This window comes from Saccopteryx bilineata, chromosome 10 (assembly GCF_036850765.1).
Source record: "Saccopteryx bilineata isolate mSacBil1 chromosome 10, mSacBil1_pri_phased_curated, whole genome shotgun sequence".
NCBI lineage: Eukaryota > Metazoa > Chordata > Mammalia > Chiroptera > Emballonuridae > Saccopteryx > Saccopteryx bilineata.
In genome coordinates this window covers 77,949,271-77,971,497 of record NC_089499.1, presented here as the reverse complement: position 1 = coordinate 77,971,497, position 22,227 = coordinate 77,949,271, and the positions used below count along the sequence as shown (strand labels likewise).

The following is a 22,227-nucleotide window of genomic DNA, read 5'->3' as shown; positions in this document are numbered from 1 at the left end:
CAGAGCAACGCCCCAGAGGGGCAGAGCATCACCCACTGGTGGGCATGCCGGGTGGATCCCGGTTGGGCGCATGCGGTAGTCTGACTGCCTCCCTGTTTCCAGCTTCAGAAAAAAGAAAAAAAAAAAAAAAGAAAAAAAAAGAAATGCCAGGTACACTCCTAGTCAGGCTTTTACCCATGCTGGTTCTTGGTGAAGGTGTGCTCAAGCGGCCAAGTTTCTCTGTATCCCGCCTCCTGCAGCTTCTGTCTGCTGGCTGCTTGTTGGGCTCAGCTGCTGAAAATCCCTCTGTTAGAGTCTAGAGCAGGCATGGCCAACATACGGCCCGTGTAATGAGTTTATATGGACCACGATTAAATTTTTAATATTATTGGCTATTTTAAAATCTCAGCTATTCAGAAGTGGAAGCGTCTTTTATTACTGGAAATCAAGATATTTAAGAAGATAGTGATATGTGGAAAAGAATTCCACGTGTGACTAACCTAGGGTTAACTTCCAATAATTGGTCGAATGGATTCACGATATTTATTTAAAAAAAAATTCCATTATAAAGATTTACAACTTTTGTACTCATCTGTACTCGATATAAACTGTTTGACGTTTAGTGGCGATGTGAAACGCACATTATTTTAGGCGAAGTTTGCCAGTGTGCACCCAAGGTCAAATAATTTGTTATTTTTGTGGTCAAGTGTGCTGAATCGAGTGACATTGTAGCACAGACAGTAGCTGCAGTTGATAACTGAAAATGTGTCTAGGCTGTTTGTAAAACGAAATAATTGTTTTATTTGCGATATAACCCCTTCAAGCTCATTCTTTTAATTATTGTTTCAATTGATTGTGATACAGTTTGGATATTTATATGGTATGTAATTATATTTTTATTAAAATAATATTGTAGCCTGACCAGGCAGTGGCACAGTGGATGGAGCATTGGACTGGGATGCGGAAGACCCAGGTTCAAGACCCCGAGGTCGTCAGCTTGAGCACGAGCTCATCTGGCTTGAGCAAAAAAGCTCACCAGCTTGGACCCAAGGTCGCTGGCTTGAGCAAAGGGTCACTCGGTCTGCTGAAGGCCCGTGGTCAAGGCACATATGAGAAAGCAATCAATGAACAACTAAGGTGTCGCAACGAGAAAGTGATGATTGATGCTTCTCATCTCTCTCCATTCCTGTCTGTCTGTCCCTATTTGTCCCTCTCTCTGACTCACTCTCTGTCCCTGTAAAAAAACAAAAAAAAACAATGAATTCATAAATAAATGTAACAACAAATCCACATATTTTAAAATAATATTGTATATTGTTTTTTTACTTACATTTATTCATAAACAAATTACATAATAAATTTTTGTTTACTTAAATGAATTGTTTTTGTATTTAACATTTTTTTATTTTTATTTTTTATTTAACATTTTAAAATTTTAATATTTCATCCAGCCTGGGGGCAAAAACTGTTGACCACACCTGGTCTAGAGCCTGGGGCAATACAGGCATCAGGAAGGGTGGTGAGTGTGGCTTCCTCCTCAGTCTTAGGTGTCAGTCTGTCCAGACTTTTTCCACAGGCCTCAGTAGGGTGTGGCCCAGGAGTCTGGTGGGTGTGCCCTCTGAGACCCAGAGGTGTGGTCTGCCCTCTTTCTGGACAGTTTCATCTCTGTCTCCCTATGAGGTGGTAGCACCAATCATAGACTCGGGAGAGTGTGTGTGTGGAGGGCCCAGGTCTCAACACCAGAAACTGAGTCACTGACATGCCCTCTGCTTCCTGGCATCTCAGAATGACCCATTGCCATGACTAGGGTAGGAGAGATTCCTGAGGGTGGAGCAGCTTCTTTTCACCAGGCTGGTTTCACTCAGAGAGGATTTGCTCTACCCAAGAAAGATGTCGACTGCAGTATTGGAAAATGACCCAGCATAGGGGTTCTGGTGGCTGTCCCCCACAGTGTTTCTCCCTGGGCCTCCAACTTTGCATTCTCCTCCTGCAACTCCAGTCCTCTCAACTCTCCCCCGACAGAGCCCCAGGTAAGTGGCTGTGAACAAGGTTTTTCTGCACGGATCCTTTAAGACGGAATCTGCCTCCGAGGGCTCTCTGTCTGCAGACAGAAACTCGACTCTTTTCACCACCCTGTGCTGTGTGGGTGCCTCTGCTAGGCTCTGGGGCTCTAGGCTGGGGCTCCAGGCCTGGGGCTGAGCACTTACACCTCTCAGGATGACTGTCCCAGCAGTGAGAGTCTCTCTGGATCCTCAGCCGTTGCTCGCTCCTGGGAGCAGGGCAGCCCTTTCTGTGTCTCTGCCCTTCCTACCCGTCTTGGTGTGGATTCTTCAGTGATCCTTGGTTATAGACTCCTCCTAGTTTAGTCCAAAGTTGGTTTTTCAAGATGATTGTTCGTAAATTCAGTTGTAATGTAATTTGGTCCTGGGAGGTGACAGTTGGAACGCCCGCCTACTCTGTTGCCGTCTTTGTTTCTCCAGGCCAGGTTTTTGAGTTATGATGATTTGACTTTATGGTTTTTCTTAAACAATTTTTTTACTCTTATGGTGAGAAAGCAATATTCATTAAGTAGAAATCAAACTTAGAGTTTTGATCTTTTCGCAGGCTAGTGACATTTAGTTCGAAAGTTCTGTGATACTGGGTAGTGGCAATGGGATGATTTTTCCCAACTGTAGGCTAAAGTAGGTGTTCTGAGCACGTTGAGGGTAAGCTATGGTGTTTAGTAGGTTAGGTGTATGAAATTCATTTTCGACTTAATGATATTTTCAACTTACACTTTATAGGAATGTAACCTCATCCTAAGTTAAGGAGCATCTGTACATCAATCCCAGGATGTCCTACAGGGTTTATTCCCTTGGTTTGTTATGAAGTGACAGAAAAGATGTGTCAGATTTTCTAGGGTATCCTTGACTTGATGCTAAACTGTGGTAGGAGCGGCCAGTGGCATCCACCTCCAGGTAGGTGTGTGGGAAGTAATTGGAGAGGCAGTAGGAGGAGGGAGGGCCACGCAGCATGTGGAGGACCTGGAGAGAACCTGTGGCGGACAGGTTTTGAACTTGGCAGTGAACGTGAGATTTGTTCCTGTTTAGAAATATGCACTGAAGTTCCATGAAAGAGTTGTTTGTGTGGGGTGGTGATGGCATAGGCTTTGGAACTAGGTAGACAGATTTGGTTCAAATCTTGTTTTAGACTTAGCCCCTAAGTTAGCCTGCAAAGAACGTGGCTTTCTATGAGGATCCTTGAAATTAAGACTTCAAAGGTGAGATTCTAGAAGATAAAGGATGTGAAGGACCATATTCAGTGCCTGGCACACTCACTAGGCACTAGTTGTGCATTCTTTACTGTGTCCCAGTTACTGAGTTTGGTGCTGAGACTAGAAAAGATGACTAAGATGAGGTCTTCCCTTCAGAGCACTAAGGGACTAGAAACTGACATGCAAATAGAAGAGCATAAACAAAACACTGAATGAGCTGGAAGGAGACAGAGAAACTGCTTGTTATTCCTCAGTAAGAGGCGCTGTGGGGGCAGGGGTTTGGGGAGGTACTACTGAACCTTCCCTTTATCTGGAGCTTACTTGGTGCTAGAGCAAGTTGGTATTGCAGCATATCATTTTTGTTTTTATATAAAGCTTATGCCTAACAAATGATCTTTTTATTTTTATTTTTTTTTATTAATTTTAATGGGGTGACATTATCAATCAGGGTACATAGGTTCAGAGAAAACATCTCCAGGTTATTTTGACATTTGATTATGTTGCATTCCCATCACCCAAAGTCATATAGTCTTCCGTCACCTTCTATCTGGTTTTCTTTGGGCCCCTCCCCTCCCCCCACTCCCTAATAAATGATTTCTAATTGTTCTCTTAGTAGTAATTGAAGGAAATAACCATCTTTTTGGGGGGAGGGAAGGGTTTGGCTCTGCTCAACTTGTGAACTCAGTTCTCACATTGTCTTCTATAAGTCAGTGTATCTTTGCCACTTCCACCCCAATAAAGCTGAGGGAAAAGGAAAAAAGCACCCTCTGACCCCCCTGAAGTCTGGTTGGTTCTTTGCATTCCCTCGGTGGACGCTGGGCTGGCAAAAATAGCACAGTTCTGAATAGGTCTAGGGTTTTATAGTAGGATAGTTTGTATTTTAATATTTAAAGTGTCAACCTCTGACGAGCAGGGTTAGTGTCACCTGGAAACTTGTTAGAAAAGCACAATTTTAGAACCGTAGACCGCACTCTGAATCTATAGTTAACGATTCCCCTAGAATTCTTATGCCTGTGGAAATTTGAGAAGCAGTGACTTGGGACAAGTCCAGGCAACTTGGCCACATCTGTACAACCCATCTTTACAGCATTTCTCCACTGACACCCCAGGCACTGTTGTCCCCATCAGGACAGATACCTTTGGAACCCTAAAACAGTATATGTGAAGGAAGGCCCTACTCCGGTGAATTGCTTGTGAACCAAGAGAAAGCAGATACCTGATAAAAAGGGCTCCCAGTGGCTAACTGGGCTCAAATGAAAAAAAACAAGAACAAAAACAAAAACTCAAAGTCTAGGAGCCGTTTCTACAGAGGGGCCTCTTATGCAAACTGCACTTCAGGGAGAAGCCTACACTGAACTACCTGCCCGCACTGTGTTCCTGCCATCTGAGCAGCCTTTGTAAAGGAATTCCTGGAATTTTATTTTAACCAAACCAATAGAACTGAGGCTTTCTCCATCCAATTGGAGCTGTGCAACTATATCCCCATCAATATCTTCACTGCCAATCAGAGTGGCTCTGTTCTGACCAATCAGGACAGTGCCTTTTGGCCCAATCAAACACTGAGTATTTGGAGTCTTCATTTGCATGAGGACTGGCCTGATCAGGGACCAGGGGATGGGAACATCTGTCTGTATAAGTCAGCTCCTCTCTGGCCCTGGGAGTGCACTTTCCCTTTCCATGGAAGATTGTGTTTCTCCAGCTGAGATGAAACATCGAAAACACTGCACAGCAGCTGAGTGGAGCAGACCAGCGCAGGACAAAGCAGACCAACAAGCAGCAGAGCAGAGCTCTCTAGCCAGAAAGCTCTCGAGCTGTATCACTATAAAGCTGTTTTGCACTGAGCAAAGTTTCCTTGTTCACCACACCCAAGTTGGGGATTTCTGTTGATGTTGAATTGTTGAGGGACCATTGACTGACAGCTTTTAGGGAGGCTCTACTTTCAGCCCAGGAATCAGCATTTCCTTTGTTAACTAGGTAAAAAAAAGGGGGGGAGGGTGGTGGTCCAGATTTTCCTCACAATCAGAATAGCTGTGGTTGCATGGCTGGGAATTCTGCTTAAGACTTACAGTCAGTCTTTCTTAAAAGTAAGCTGTGTATACAGCTCTCCTTTTCTTAGCTAAACAAAATGAAATGGGTTTTGAAAATTGGAGATAGATGAATAAAGTTTTTGTAATCATCACTTGCTTTTGCTCATCAGCTCTTGTTGTTCTCCTCGTTTCCTTTCAGATCAGGCATTTTTAATGAGGAAAGGAATTAAAAAAGGGGTCAGAGAAACCAAAACAGAAAGAAAAATTCTGCTGAGCTCTGTAGGTTTTCTCAGTTCTTTAAAGTGCTTAAAAAGTAATATTTTGTTGCAGCTAAATTTAATTAATAGCTAGCTGGTACTCATCAAAACCTCATTTCTTTCAACCTTGAAGGCAGTTGGAAAGTTACACCGATCTGTGTATTATCACAGCAAATGAATTCTCTTTTTTCCTTAATCACTTAGAGCTTTATCAGTAATGTAAGCAGCAGATGGACAGCTGTGTTTAAAAAAAAATGCATTTCAGGGTGTTCACTGCGGCATGTAATGAATGTGTATTGATAGATAGAATTATGTTAAAAAATATAATTTTGAAACCAGAGTCTACACCAGAGGTCCCCAAATTTTTTACACAGGGGGCCAGTTCACTGTCCCTCAGACCGTTGGAGGGCCAGACTATTAAAAAAAAACTATGAATAAATCCCTATGCACACTGCACATATCTTATTTTAAAGTAAAAAAACAAAATGGGAACAAATACTATATTTAAATAAAGAACAAGTAAATTTAAATCAACAAACTGAGCAGTATTTCAATGGGAACTATGCTCCTCTCACTGACCACCAAATGAAAGAGGTGCCCCTTTGAGAAGTGCGGTGGGGGCCAGATAAATGGCCTCAGAGGGCTGCATGTGGCCCGCGGGCCGTAGTTTGGGGACCCCTGGTCTACACTATGTGGTAAGTATGGTTCTTAACTGAGTATCCAGCCTGTTTCTAAGTATTTGGATGGGATCTAGAAGTCTTTGGAAGCCCGTTCTCTGCCCAGCATGGACTCATCACAGTGCCATGGACCGAATGGATTTGAGCACAAAAAGGATGAAAGTGCTCATTGGGGAGGAGGTCACCGGAGGATTACAGCTCAGGGGCCTGCGCCTCTGCTGTGCAGGGTGCAGCTGTGCGCTCTTAGTTACATGGGCATTTCTTCCTTCTGAGCAGCCCAAATATCTGAATTGACATGGTGGCTACTGTGCTGGTAGGCTCAAGTAAATTAGGTCAAGACTTCATTGTAGCTATCAGATGTTGGGAGCCCTCATAGAAGAGAGGCAGTGATTGCAAACGCTGCTTATCGAGAGGGCAAGAACCGCCTCCGAGGGTTGCATGAGCACCTCCTTTCCAATCCCCCTTTCCTCAGTCCCTGTCGGAATCAATTATTTCTATTGAAGCACTCCCAGGACTTGATGATATGATGATGTTTTGCGTTTGTTAGATAGAGTGTTACTCCGTTTGGCAAGTATTTATTAAGTACCATGTCTACTTTGTGCCAGGTCCTTGGTACCGCAGTTTAAGCCTCAGATCTGATATTTGGTTGCTGTGCCATTGGAGCCAGCATCTGTCAGCACTTTGCTTTGTATGTCCGTAACTTCTGCTGTGCTAATAACCTGGAAGCCCTGCTTTCAAGCCTGACTCTTATCAATAAAGCCTGGCAGAGAAATCTGCACAGTGTGCTTGGGAAATAGCTAACAGTAAGAAACACAATGTTATAACAACGTTGGCTTGATCTGTGCATAGCTAAGGTCTGAGACTGATGGGGATCCTTACAGTTAATGCCTTTTTTAAAAAAAAAACTTTTCTTAATCTGTTGTTGGAAAATGAGGGAGTTTTTCTTAATCCAAGTGAAAAGTGAGAAAGCCTGTCTGTGTACAGAATATTGTCGTTTAGTCAAAACACACAGATGACAGTGTACGTGTTTTCTTTCCATTTGGGCCTGTGGCACGTGGCTGAGCCTGATCATCGCTTGCCTCCCTGGACAGGAATGAGCAACATTTAGGTGTTTGCCCTGTGCCCAAATGTAGTAGGTTTGCAGTAGTTCATGGAGCTGTTTGCTTCCACCACAGCTGGAGGGTGGGGTCAGTACAGCCCTTACTTTTATTTTAAGAAATTTATTAGTTTTGTACATGTAGAGAAAAGGCTGGTTATATAGTGTTGCTTAGCTGCTCAAAGAAGTTAATTGAAGTAAAACTATGGAAACTCTAAGATGTCTTTTCTTTTTTCTTTTTCTTTTTAACAAGACAGAGAGAGAGTCAGAGCAAGGGATAGACAGGGACAGACAGACAGGAACGGAGAGATGAGAAGCATCAATCATTAGTTTTTCGTTGCGCGTTGCGACACCTTAGTTGTTCATTGATTGCTTTCTCATATGTGCCTCGACCGTGGGGCTACAGCAGACCGAGTAACCCTTTGCTTGAGCCAGCGACCTTGGGTCCAAGCTGGTGAGCTTTGCTCAAACCAGATGAGCCCGTGCTCAAGCTGGCGACCTTGGGGTCTCGAACCTGGGTCCTCCGCATCCCAGTCCAATGCTGTATCCACTGCGCCACCACCTGGTCAGGCTAAGGTGTCTTTTCTTACTGCAGGGAATGTGTCCTTAAAGTTTGGGTGCTCTTCAGGATGTGTGAACCATGGGGCAGTTCCAGGAAAAGGGACTAGATGTCAGTATTTGGATAAAGGTATTTCTTATGGCTACTTGAGGGGAAGGTGTAAGAGAATTTCAATTAAAATTTGGAAGGAAGGCCATCTCTGGTAGAGTGTCGACCCGGTGTGTGGACGTCCCAGGTTCAGTTCCCTGTCAAGGCACACATGAGAAGCAACTATCTGCTCTTCGTCTCTCCCCCTTCTCACCTCTCTCTTTTGCTTCCACAGCCATGGCTCGATTTACTTGAGCGCATTGAACCTAGGTGCTGAGGAATTTTTGCCTCAGGCACTAAAAATTGCTTGGTTGTGAGCATGGCCCCAGACAGACAGAGCATCAGCTGCAGAGCTGTCTCCGTGTGGATCCTGATTGGGGTGCATGTGGGAAGCTGTCTCTATCTTCCTTCCTTTCACTTAAAAAAACCCTTGGAAGGCCTTGACCCTTCACTAAATGAAAGAATTAACATCATATTCATAAGCTAGTAGGCGGAACACAATTTATGTACACAAAGCAGCTGTCAAGCTCCGGGTGGACCTGTACATGACTGGATTTGTTTCTTAGCATCTTTATTATCTTTTGTGGCTTTGGGTAACTGGTTATATAATAGGAAAGAAGTCTAGCTAATGTTCACATTAAGGTAAAAGATTAGAAAATTTATATTTATTTGTATTTCTTTTAATACTTGTGGGGTTTTTTTTTAAAGAAAATTTGAGGCAGCTGCAAACTGACATGTTAGCAGCATTTTATTTTATTTTTAAATGTTATTGACTATGAGAGATTTATTTTCAAAAACAAAAGATAGATTAATCCATTCTGATCCCCTCTGAATTTCAATAGCTTGATTTATGGAAAAGCTTTTTGACAAGGAATGACAAAGAACCTGTCCAGTATGGCTGTTCCCAACGGCAACACAGGTGTGCTGGTGTTGACTTCAGAACTCTGGCCATTGCTTGCTTTGCTTATTAAGAAATACAAAAAAGAAGTCAGATTTAAATGTTAAAAACGGCTGATCTGGCTGACAACAGCAGATTTCAGGCTTTGGCAGCAGACAGTAGTACTGTGATGTCTGGGTGCGTGACTACCTACAGCGCATGTATTCAGGGCGGCCTGTTTTCCCCAAGGCGTGGGCAGGAGGCAGAAAAGGGGGAAAAAAACACACAACAGACAGGCTTTGGGCCCTGGGGCCCCCATGTGGCGATAACAGGGGCACAGGCAAGTCTAGCCCTTTTTGCTTTTCTCCTCCTTTCTGAAGCGAGCCTGCTTTTCCACATGTTCCAGTTGCGGGCAGGGTCACAGCTGCAGATGGAGGGGAACGGGTAGCAAGAGTTAGTCATGCAGATGCTCTCTCCTCGGTGGACTGCGTATCTCTTTCATGAGCTAGAGGACACCTATCCAGTGTTTCCTGCTTCCGGTGACAGCATGGTTCTCCTGTGGGTACCACGGTGAGCTGGAGTGACAGCAAGTAGGAGCAGATGAGCATGATCGTGACGGCAAACACATTGGAGAGGATCATGCAGGCTCTGGCTGGGGCCCCATACACCGAGCTGCCTGTTAGGGTGCATGTGATCACACTGTTTCCATGCACCAGGTGGTGAGAAGCCAGTCCAGGTAGATGTCCATGTTGGATAGGTATGAGGAAGGGCCTCTGTCCATCACCACCTCATTCAAGATACGGTACTGAATGACCTGCTACCCTACCTCCTTGTTCCAGGTCTGCAGCTGTACCTGTTCCCATTGAGCCTGTTGGTTACAGCCATCTTTTTCCTTCTGAGCTCCTTCATGCCCGAGACCTTCAGCTGGCTCTGAAGAACAGCAGCTGCGTTCCTTTGTATTATTCGAATAACTTGGAACCGAAAGTTCTCAAAGTTGAAGGAGTCAGAAAGTGCAGGGAGTCCAGGTAGATTGCCATGACCGGAGCAGTGCTGTCCTGGAAAAGTAGAGTCCTGTCTTCTACCAGGGATATGACAAAATCAGTCTGATTGGAAGTGTCATTGTCGTTTTCGCTGAAGGTGCAGAGCTTCCTTCTCAGTGGTCCAAAGCTGCCCTCTCTCCCCGCGAGGTCTTCTAGGGCTTTCTTCCCCACCTGCACAGTCACACTGCTCTCCTCCATCATGTGCATGCAGAGCTCCTCGGAGGGCTGGCGCAGGCTGATGTCTGGATCTTCTTGATAAGAACACTCTGTGGGGAACCTAATTCCACGTCAGCTGCTGGCTGCCAGGTTCTGGATGTGCATGATGATTCTGGGGGGCGGGGGGTGGTGTTCTGCAACACACAGGCCTTTGGTCCAGAAGTGCTCCCTGGGCAGGGCCCATGCAGAGAACTAGTCCTCCTGAACTTGCTGGTGCCCAGAGCTGATGAGGCAGAGGCTGTGGTGCTGGGCTCTGGGATGGGATGGCTGAGCTCCTCGTCCATGTCTGTGCTCAGCTTCTTCTTCAAGTTGACTTTTTCTTGTTCAATAAGTAGTTCCACAGTTGATAAACCAGGACTTCGGTCAGAAAAATACTGATGCCATTTGTTGCCACAGGGGTCTTCGAGGTCATCTCTTTACCTTGCCTCTCCAACTGTCACTCACAGTCACTAGCTTGTCCCGAGTGCCATGGCTCCCTGTCCCAGCCCCCATGGCTGCCTGGACCGTGGTGCCGGACTGCTGAGCAGCAGAATTGTATTCTTTAGCAAAACCTGAAACATGAAAAATATTTTTGAAAAGAAAGCTTTCCTTCTATTTAATTTATACATAGCTCACCTTCAAGGCAAAACCTATTTAGGCAGGAAGACAGTGAGATTTGAAAACAAATTTGAACACTATCAGTTTGTATTTGATTTTAGCAGGCATAGAACATAGATGCTTTTGAGATTAGTTTTCAGAAACTTTGGCCAAAAGAAATCTTAAGACACAGTCTTATTTCAATACTTGCTTATTTTGAAGAGCTTACATTAAGGCAAGAAATATATCTATGGTCAACTCCATATTCTTGACTCCCCTAAAATTAGTTTCAACTCCCCCCTCCCCCTTTGTATATGAAAACAATGTATATCCACATTTAGCTTAAAAATAAGTGGAATTTTATTTTGTTTACATCACATTTCTTGTGTGAGTGTGAAATGTAGATATCCATTTCTACAAGTAACGGGATTATTTTTAAAAAGAAAACAAAAGACCACATTTTACCAGTGCTTTTTATATATATTTTTAAAACACAATTCTTCTTTAAATTTGATTTTTTCTTATTGAGGCACAGAACGTGAAACATAGAATATTTTATTTGACCAATGATTGGGGAGCTGTGCATGAAGTCCTTGCATGAGGCTTTTAAACAAGGTGTGTGTTTTTGCTGGAGTCCAGCCCTTTTCTCATTCCTGATGAGAATCTTGAGGTCTGGCGAATCTGAGATCCATTCAAGGTGAAAATGAGTTAGTAGTAGAATTGGGCTTGAAACCTGCTTCTCTCAGTTGCTAGTTACTGATTGTTTCCTCTTTGACAGATAGAACGGATCATGAACAAAATGGCAATTGCACCATAAGTTTGAATTCTCAACTGCTTTTCAGAATTGAGTAATTTTCTCAAGGTTTTTATTTCATTTAACCCAATTTTTAGTAACTGTGCATGATTAAGATAAATGCTAGAGAGCACTTACTGTCAAATTTCACTTTCCCTGGTCTGTTAGCTCTAGGATACCGTCAAACTGTCCACATTGTTAAAGTGGCCAAGTTCATTTGTTAAAGGGTCTAATTTGATCTTTTTACCATGTTGAGTTTAGTGTTTGGTCATTGTCCTAAACTTAAAATTTTGTTTTAACATCCTATGTATTGTCTTGGCTGGGTAGCTTAGCTGGTTGGAGCATCGTCCCCATATGCCAAATTTGTGGTTTGATCTGTGGTCAGGGAACATACAAGAAGCAACCAATGAATGAAGTAAGTGGAACAACAAATCTAAGTTCCTGCTTCTTCTCTCTCTCTCTCTCTCTCTTTCTTCCTCTCTCTCTCTAAAATTGACAGATGAACGTTAAAAACATCCATTAAAAACATTGTTTGCTTATATCATATTTACTTAAAATGAATAAATTTGCAAGGACATTGATGATACTGTATTTCTTTGACGGGTGTTGTGAGTTATTATTTTTGCCACATATTGATATTTATATGAAGTGGATAGACAGAGTGGTTTGTGTTAGTTGTGATTAGAATCATTTTACTAATATGAAGTTTATCCCCTTAAAGCCTTTGGAACCATTATCTTGGAGAATAAAATAAAACAAACAACATTATTCTAGCATTCAAAATCCACTTAAAGGGCACTGTTGTTGCCACAGTTATTTCTTCTTTACTAGCTAAGATAGGGCTTTGAAATCAAGGAACATTGACCATGGGAAGGAGCTATTGGCATGGAATGAATAGAAATTCTGCACATGCTTGTTTTGAAACTCGGCTACTTCTGTTTAGGGTTGACTGGTGTCAGTGGTAAGAAGCTTAAAATTAAATAATGCCTTTTTGCCAACACCATCTTGATTCTTCTTGTATGGACTGCTTGAGCCAATGTAACACATAATGCAGAGCAAAACAGGGAATCAATAAATCCATTAAGCAGCTCACTGTTTGGCTAGAATGTGGCTGCATATGCCCGCATTTCCCCTTGGGTATTTTTAGTCACCAAGGGAAGAAAAGGAGTGGGCCAGCAAAGTAGAGAAACTGAGAATGGCTCTTCTTGCTTTGCTTGAGTGAGACAGTGCAGCTAGTGTCTCTGTCTTTTTACTGTTAAGACTCCTTTACTTATTCATGAACCAGGACATATGGCTGGCCATCCGATGCTGCCCCCTTTCTGTCTCTTATTTTAGGATTTATTAGTTGATGATGGAATTGAGATATGTCAGACACACTCATTAAACTCAGGGATCAGTTACGTTGTAACTCCACTTAAAGTGGTGAGACCAGTGCCTTAGACCTAAGAGCTTGGGTGCAGTGGCCTATGGGGTCCACAGGAGAAACTGTGAGCATGGATATAGTATTTGTTTGCTAGTGCTGCTGCAACACGGTGCCACATTCTGGTAGCTTAAACACAGAAATTTGACTCACAATTCCTGAGGCCGAATGATCAAGATCAAGGTGGCGACAGGATTGTTTCCTTCTGAGGGCTCGTGGAGGAATCTGCCCCTTCCTCTCTCCCAGCTTCTGGTGGTTTGATGCCAATCTTTGGTGTTCCTTGGCTTACAGAAGCATCACCCTGCTCTCCGCCTGTGTGCATGTGTGTCTTTGTGCAAATTTCCCCCTTTTATAAGGATATTAGTTGTATTGCCTTAGGGTCAAACCTAATGGTTTCATCTAAACTAATTTTGTGATGACCCTATTTCTAATTAAGGTCATGTTCTAAGGTAGTGAGGTTATGATATATGATATTGAGGGGTACACATTCCAACTCAATGTATGGATAAGATGGCTGGTTTTGTGTCTCTAAAAATCTCAAGTAACAGTGGTTTCTCAATCAAGCAACCTACAGATGCAAAATTAGTAAACATCTGTGTTTGACAGTTTTTTAGGTGCTTTATAAATCCTATGTTCCTTACTACAACAAACAAATGTATTCATGTTTATGAAGGTTGTAGAAATTTTTAATTGAATAAAATAGAATAAACACTGTAGATGGGCAGGAACAGGCTAAAGTCTTCTACTCCTCTGTTTTCTTCTGGTATCAAAAGCCATAGTAGTTGTTATCTCCAGTCACCAGCATGACGAATTTGATTTACTTCAATCAAGCTTGGTGGGTGGCTAATGTTGACATTATGCAGTACATGTATTGCATCATGATATAAAACATGTTCTGTACTTTTTGGGTGATTCAAGGAATTTGTCGAAGATAATTTTGACTCTTGCTAAAACCTTGTACACTGATTTTTGAACTTAATCTTTACTATCCCAGATGATAATTTACTCATTAAGTAAAAGTTGGGTCATGATGATATTTTTGTTTAATATCTTGAAGTTGAGTGTATTCAAGTCTACCTTTACCAATGGAAATTATTTTGCAAATAAAATCTACCATATTTTTCGCTCCATAAGACACACCTGACCGTAAGACATATCTAGGGTTTTAAGGAGGAAAATAAGAAAAAAAAAATTCTGAACCAAATGATGTATTAAAATATTTAATAAGATAACGTACTTTTCGCTTCATAAGATGCACGGGCATTTTCCCCTTCACTTTTAGGGGGAAAAGTACATCTTATGGAGCAAAAAATATGGTAACTTGCTGAGAGCTTTTAGATTTATTCTTTTACCTATCTTCAAATATACAGGGGTGGGCAAAAGTTGGTTTACAGTTGTTAGTGGGCATAACCTGTATGGTTTTCCATACCAACATTTGTAAGCTTCCTTTTGCCCACAGGGAAGTATTGTCATGCTGTATGTATTGTACATCCCCTGACTCACTTATTTTATAACTAAATTTGTACCTTTTGATCCCCATCACGTATTTTGCTACTCTCCCCTCCTCTGGCAACCACTAATCAGTTCCTTGTATCTATGAACTTGGTTTATACAAGTATTCATTTTTACCTCAATTTAAAAAAGCATGTAGTGGTCCTGGCTGGTGCTCAATGGATAGTGTCGGCCTGGCATATGGACGTCCCTCCTGGGTTTGATTCTTGGTCAGGGCACACGGGAGAAATGACTGTTTCTTGTTCCCTCCCACTCCCCCTTCTCTCCCTCTTTCTCACCTGCAACCAGTGACTCAATTGGTTGTAGCATTGCCCCCATGCTGAGGATAACTCCATCTGAGCACAATACCTTCAGGTGCTAAAAATAGCTTGGTACTTGAGTATTGACCCTAAATGGGGTTGCTGGGTGGTTCCTGGTTGGAGTACATGCAGGAGTCTGCCTCATTATCTCCTCTCTTCTCACCTTAAAAAAGAAAAACATGTAGAAAAGGAAAAGTAATGCTCTTTCCTGCAAAAAACAAAACAAAACAACAGAACAATCTTACTTGAAATCTTAATATGGGAGTCCTCAGGTTACAACACACTTGATGTGACATTTCAAGATTATGGCACTAACTCCCATAAAAACTTAAAAAAATTGAGATGTGAGTGTTGCAGCTTACACTGCTAGCGTCATACTTTTTTTACACTAATTTTTTCTGTTACTACAGAAAAAACATCCTTTTCCTTTTTCTGTGGCTTAGTTGTGTTTTTATGTTCTAGATATGATTTTACAACTGTGTTAGAATAGGTAAGTGACTTAGGCTAGGGTGTGTATTGACTTACACCAAAATTCGGCTTACGTCACTGTTGTAGGAACAGAACTGTGTCATAACCCCCTTTATACAAAATAGGTTTTAAAAATCTCAATCCATATAAAAACTTCTGGTCAACCCGACCTGCCTCCTTTCATTGCTTGAGTTCAACCAGAGCATAGTTGGCAAAGGTATTGAGGAGTGTTTGTGTGTGAGCATGTTTCCATGCGATGAGAATTATTTTCATGTAAAGGGACATTGGTAAAAGTAAGGATATTATATCCTTTGGGTAATCTCAGGTTATTTGTGGGCTCAAATCAGTGTTCATGGTTTATTCTTTTGTTTATTTATTCAACAAAAATTGAGAGTGATTGTGTAAGATGTTGGGAGAATCAAAGATCAATGAGATATGGTCTCTTCCATAAGAGTTTGTTCTCCATCCATACACCCATCCATTCCTCATATTTCTGAATGCCTCCGATTGGCTGTACTCTGTTTAAGGTATTTGAAAAAGTACAAAACTAACAAATACCTGCCTTTTGGGGGTTTGTGTTTTATTGTGTGTGGGGGCTGGTAAGGGGAAATAACAGGTTAAAAAATGATGGATGTCAGGAAAAATGAAAGAGGGTGAAGGGGAATGGGGAGTTGGGTAGGTGTTACCTATTCCAAATAGACTCCATTGGAAAAGTTGCCATCGCGTAGAGGTGGAAAGGAGGCAAAGTGTAGCATGCGGTATGAGGAGACAGAGGGGAGGGGACAGACAACTCACTCTGCTGCATAATCTCATGTGGACCCCAGCGCAATCCTGTAAGAGGATACTGTTAGGGTCAACATTAAGCTTCAGCTAAAGTCCCACATCAAGTATCTAGGCAATAGTGGTAGAATTCTAGTATTCTCGTGTAAGATGCAGCTGACTAATTGGAGCAATGTCTTTCTGTGACTGTTTAATGGGAAACTTCTTAAGCTTCTCTTTCAGGCCCTCCTTGCCTTTGCCGGTTTGTGTGTGCCAAAAGGGCTGAGGCTGTGTCTGCCTTGCTCACTGGGCTCTCCAGAGCACCCAGCTCAGAGCTGCTGCTCATTATACGTATGTTGATTGAATAAGAAGGATAATGCCCTCTCTCCCCTTGTAATTAAGAGACAGGGTCAAGTACTCAAGCCAGTGCTGAGAGACACCACAGTTCAGGCTGGAATAGCACCAGCCTCCTCATGGCACCAGGCAAGCATCAGCTTTCACTGGAATTGTGAACCACACGGAAGCTAAGGCTCCCAGTGGCTGCCTCACGTACATGGCTTCTCATTTTCTCTGTGGGTCACACTAAATAGTCCACTCTTCATCCAGGAGAGGGGAAATTGATTTCAAATTACTCCTGTATTGCTTAAAAACCAAACTGCCATGAATGCTTTATGGGATCATGGAGAAGATAGGCCCAGGGTCTTAGCTGCACTAAAACTCGCTTAATTAACCGGACACTGTCCATTACCATCTGACAGCACGTGTGACCCTCTTCTGTAGGGGGCTCGGTTTTGAAGACCATGTTCCGCAGCCTGTGAGGCAGAGGGTTTATGCTGTGCCTTTTCTGCTCTGTGTGCCCTTTCCTGGGTCAGGGGCTGCTGGTGCGGGCTTGCGAGAACTGATGGTTAGATGTCCAGGAATTTTGGGAGTTGGTTATAAACACAATCTTTTAAACTGCAAAATTATGCAAATTTACAATTAAATTATATTTAAGAAGTAGTAAATGCCCCAAACACATCACTTTCTAATTAATACATTTACTGTTATCTATGCTCTTCAGCCTTTGTTGCATCTGTGTGGCAGAAATGTTATATGATGATGTGCTATGACACAGCTTTTTCCTACTTCACATGTAGTGGTGGCACATTGGTAGTTTGAAGTTAGCTGTGGTGGGACTATTTACTACATGGTAATCAGCGAGTGCTACAATTCAGCCCCCTCCAGGGCTGGGTAGTAAACATTTACAGATACATTGCTGACAGGGACTAATGTCCATATTAGTTTCCCAGGGCTGCCATAACAGAGTTTCACAAACTATGTGGTTTAAAACAGATTTTTATTGTCTCATAGTTCTAGAATGTAGAAGTCCAGCATCAGAGTGTTGGCAGAGTTGGTTCCATTTTGGGGCTCTGAGGGAGAATCTGTTCCTTGCCACTTCCCCGATCCTGGCCTTGCTGTCAGTCCTTGGCACTCCTTGGCTAGTAGGTAGGTACATCACTGCAGTGATGTTCTCCCTGCTTCTGTGTCTTCACAGGGCCCTCTTCCCGTTTATGGAGAGGAGATGGCCCTGGGCAGGATTGCAGAGCTGGTAAAAGAGAGAAGTCCAGCTTTCTCTGGACCCAAAGCTGTCAGGCCCTCCCATACTCTGTTCTTCAGCATATCCCACATCTGATGAGTGGGTACATCTCAGACTGATCCTTTGGGTTGGTTGAGGTGTTAATCATGCATGTATTTATTTCACATTCAGTTAGTCAGTATTGAGAGAGCCCTGATGATGTGGCAAGGACTATGTTAAGGGACGGTTGTGACTTGTAAGTAGATATTAACAGCTCAGGTCTCAGAACTAGACCTAGGGAATATTGCATTCAATTTTCAGTTGGCTGCAAGAGAAATCAACAAGTAGCTCAAACAAACAGACAGGAGAACTTACTGGTGTTATGGAGCACGAGTGGAGTGGGTTCAGTCACGGCTACATCCAGGTCTTCCTCACCTCCCTAACATCTGCAGACTTCTAGGATATACAGATCTCCTTACTTCTAAGGGGAAAAAACTCTCCTTGATTCTGGATATTATGCCTTACTCTTAATTATCAAGACGGGTCACATTTGGCTGGACCAATAACTGTACAGGCCCAGATAATGTCACCACCACTGTCATTGATACAGTTGTGAAAGCCCCTAACATAGTCTCTTTTAGGAAAGAGGGGTCTTTGCCTGAGCCAGGTGAAAATAACAGACACCCACTCTGGAACCTGGAGTGATAGCCACACCCTGAATGGATCATCTTGGTAGAATTTCAGAGGTCTAGAATTGATATTCCCTATTCCTCCTTTCTCAACACAGTAGCCAGTGAACAAGTGGTGTGGAGAGCCACCTGGGAAATAAAAGCTTTGGGTAAGTGGTAGTCCTTCATAGATTTTCATTGCTGTGTAAAATTTCTGCCTTCTTGAAATGGGTCTCTTTAAAGACTTATGAATATTGTCCTGAGAGAATGCTGTATGAAGTCAGAAGTTGGATCAAACTATGTTCTTTGGGATTCATTAAAACTGAAATGCCTGGGGCCAAATGCTAGCCAGATGCATCAAACGCAGCACTGAATCTGAGGCTCCACCAAGCTAGAGCGCTCTGATGCGCTTATTTGATAGGTGTTTTCTTTACTGCAAAAAGTCAGCCCCACAAACTTTAAATCTTACAGGAATTTTTATGGATGGAGGTGGAGGAATCTGACAATGTAGCTAGAAAATTTTGGTTGGGTTTTAGTGGTTTGCGGGCCCACTTTCTCCAGCTGGTTTGTGTGATGACCAAGGCTGCGATTGTAAAGGAAATGCCCTCTGAGCTTAGCCACCGAGGAAAGGAGTGAGGTAGGTGAGCCACAGGAAGTGGCCGGACCGGAGACAGGACTAGTTTGCCTCCTGTGTAGCCAGGCTGATTTGTTGGGTGGAGGGACTTTGGGTCAGTGTTACATCATTCCAATATTACAAGACAAAGTAGAGATTTAAAATTTTACCTAATTATTCCCAATTTAAAGATTTTTGCTGATGACTTCAGTTTTTATTACTCCATGAGAGCTGAAGTAATTGTCCTTTGGCTAGGCTTATCCTCTGAGTGTACAGTTTTCATGTTTGGCCCGCATCTTGCTCAGGTTGGAAGGCCCGCTGAGAGTGCTGTTGACGCCTTAGTAGCATCCATCCCCACGCACAGAGCCTCAGTTTTACATAAATGCCCACCATCCTCTGAGAAGCCCAATCCTCACTTCAGGGTTGGGTTTTGCTTGTTTACATCCCTTCTCTGTGGGTGGTTCAGGACTGGTCTTGAGGTCTGACTTTATCTAGTAGAATGAGATATGCAGGCTGGGCCCACCCTTGAAGCCGGAGAAGCTGTGATCTTTCACCTCGCTCTGAGTGCTGTCCTGATGTGCCACCCACCACTGCTGCAGCCGTCACGCTGCCCTCCGGAGCATGGAGTTGGATTTGAGGAGGACCAGCCTGGAAAGGAAGGGAAGAGTCTGGATTCTTGTTGGTATTCTTGAGCTGCCGAATGAGCCAGCCCTGAAGCCTCTCCTTCCATTGGATGTTTTGTGTGAGATAATTCATTCCTTATTGGTTAAGACAGCATGAGTTGGCCTCAGAAGCAGACGAGGGGAGAAATCCCAGTCCCCTTCTATTCCTATGAAATACTGGTGGTAAAGAAGGCCTTTCCTAATGTTGGGCTGTCACTGATTTAGGGTTAGATGATGGAAGGATGTCATCTTACATTTTACTTTGACCCCCTTGCTATTGATCCCTTGGGTAATTATCTTGGATAACACTCCATCCTTCCATTGAGAATGTTGGACTCCGTGGGGAAAGAGGAATACCATCAATGACATCTGCCACCGAGGATCAGAGTGAGGAGTGAGAGATGGACCATTTCTTTGCCATCTATGGTTTGGGGTCAGGTTCAGCCTTAACATGTACTGAGGCCTCTTTTTTCTGTCCAGCGTTGGATATTAAATTCACAGTAATTAAACTATATAATCAAAACATTTATGAAAATTATTCTTCAGGTTGATTGACCTTCATTATGGAAGGGGGAAAGGGAGGGGTGGAGAAGCAGATGGTCGTGACTCCTGTGTGCCCTGATTGGGAATCGAATCCAGGACTTCCACATGCCAGGCTGATATTCTTCTGAGCAGCCGGCCAGAGCTGCATTTCAGAATGTTTTTTTTATTTCTATGCCTTTATGCAGGTTATTCTTCCCAATCTTTTTTCAATTGTTAAACAGAGAAGACTGCCTTTTTATTATCAATAGCACAAATAAGCTAGGACATACACAATTGCTTTTCACATTTCAGAGTTTTAATGTGATCTAGTGTGGAGAGGCAGTGAGGTGTGGTAAGGAGTGTGACTCTGCATCCTCACTGCCTGGTGTAAATCCTGCCCAGCTCTGCGACATTCTGGCAATTAGACCTTGGCAAATTGGTTAATGTCTTTGTGCCTCAATTTCCTGATTTTAAAATAAAAGTAATTGTAGTGCTGACTTTGTAGGGATGTGAGGATTAATGATTTAATGCATGAGTCCATTTAAAGTGCTTGGAACAGTGTTTGGCACATGGTTAATATGCTATGTGTGTTCACAATGAGGCATTGTCACAATCAGGGTAATAAAATCTTCAGTGTTACTACTGGCTGTGGCGTCAGACTTTGTTAAGAGGTTTTGAAAGACCTGCATCATTTGGTAGATGTAGTGTCACTGTTTCTGAGATTACAAGTGATTTATTGCTGGATGTAAAAAATTGTCCTGAGAGGTCAGCATGGGGGAAGGAGTGTCTATGGGCAAGGATGCTGGGCTGAAGTCAGCCATCTTCACAGCAGATGGATAAAGAGATTATATAGTATCTTTGACTAGTTGGATTTGGCTGTACTCAGGGTGATAGTAAATGGAGGTACTGATTGTTACTTAAGAGCTCAACACCAAAGCATGCAGCATTTAATAAGACAAACATTCTCTGTTAAATGACCATTCATTTCAATGGTAGGTGGTTTGCTCATGTCCTTCACTTAAGTGTTATTTATTCTCTTATTGTCTCATTCTTTTTCTGAACGGCAAAAGCAATATGAGTTTTTGAGCAGGAGTCCTAATCATCTTGTAATAGTTAAAAGTATAAGGTCTGAGCCAGTGAAACCTAGGCTTGAGCTCTTGAAGACACCATGTACTGCTGTGAACTATGACCTTGTAAGGATCATAGAAAACCTTTCTTAGGCCCGGTCTCCTCATCTGTAAAATGGGGATAACCATTTTTAGAACCTTTCTGTGCATATCAGATGGAATCTTGCAGGTAGAGTGACTTTTTTACTTTCATCTTTCCCTGCTTTATTTTCATCTGCCATCTTGGGTACCAAGGCGACAAGCTTGAAAGTTTTTTGGGGAACTTTATGCACATAGCGCCATTGCTGCTGAGTTTTCTGAGAAGGGAGCATATATAGAAGGGAAAAATTTTCCTCTTGATAGTGATACATTTTCCTAGTGGGATTTCAGTCTATTGTGGAGCTATTTTCCTGAAATTTATGGGTGAATTAAGACAGGGTTGGCGAACGTTTTCTGTGACAAGCCCGATAGTAGACCCTGTTGGTGTTGCGGGCCCGACATCGCACTTGTGCCTTCCCATCGCGCTGTGGCTTGGGACCAGCCCTGGATGATCGCCAGTGAGTGGGCATGGCTGTGTTCCAGTGAAACTTTATTTATGGACCCTGGCATTTGAATTGCTTGTACTTTTCATTTGTCATAGGATATTCTTGTTCTTTTGATTTTTCTTCCTAATCATTTAAAAGTGTAAAGGCCGTTCTTAGCTTGGAGACCATACAAAAGGACAGCGGAATGGGGTTTGCCAACCCCAGCATTAGGGTTCTGATAAGCCTTTCATTACAAAGAACCCCTGCAGTGGAGCAGGCTCTCATTTACAGAGCTTGTCTGGCCAGTGTCTTGGGGTCCGAAGCATCTTTCTGTGACGTTTGTAGTGACTCCGCAATTTGATCCAATCCAGACACTTTTCTTGGATGGCCTTTGCCTGAAGTGAGGTGCACACGTGCTTCTGGTTTAGTGTAGCATGTGGGCTATTTCCAGTTAGAAATGGTAACGCTGTGAGTGCGGGTCGCTGCTGGGCATGAATTGCTTGATTGCCTGCCTGAAAGCTGTTAACTTCTCCAGGGCTTTTGAGAGGAACCTCAGCTTTATGCAGTGTCCTGTCTATTTTGTTCCTTGGGGTCCACCCCCTCCGCCTTCTCTACATTAAAGGTGCATTAGTGTATTCTCAGTGCAACACTTTATAGAGTTCTTGGAATGGGCAGAGAGCAG

The 22,227-nt window shown here is 42.9% G+C and overlaps 1 protein-coding gene and 1 pseudogene across 3 annotated transcripts in view; one reads left to right on the top strand and one right to left on the bottom strand.

The window, feature by feature from the left end:
• PTPRG (protein tyrosine phosphatase receptor type G) overlaps window positions 1-22,227 on the top strand; it is a 926,569-nt gene that overhangs the window by 68,101 nt on the left and 836,241 nt on the right. The gene's annotated exons all lie outside the window — the stretch shown is intronic.
• LOC136314561 (NAD kinase-like) lies at window positions 9,507-16,697 on the bottom strand (annotated as a pseudogene).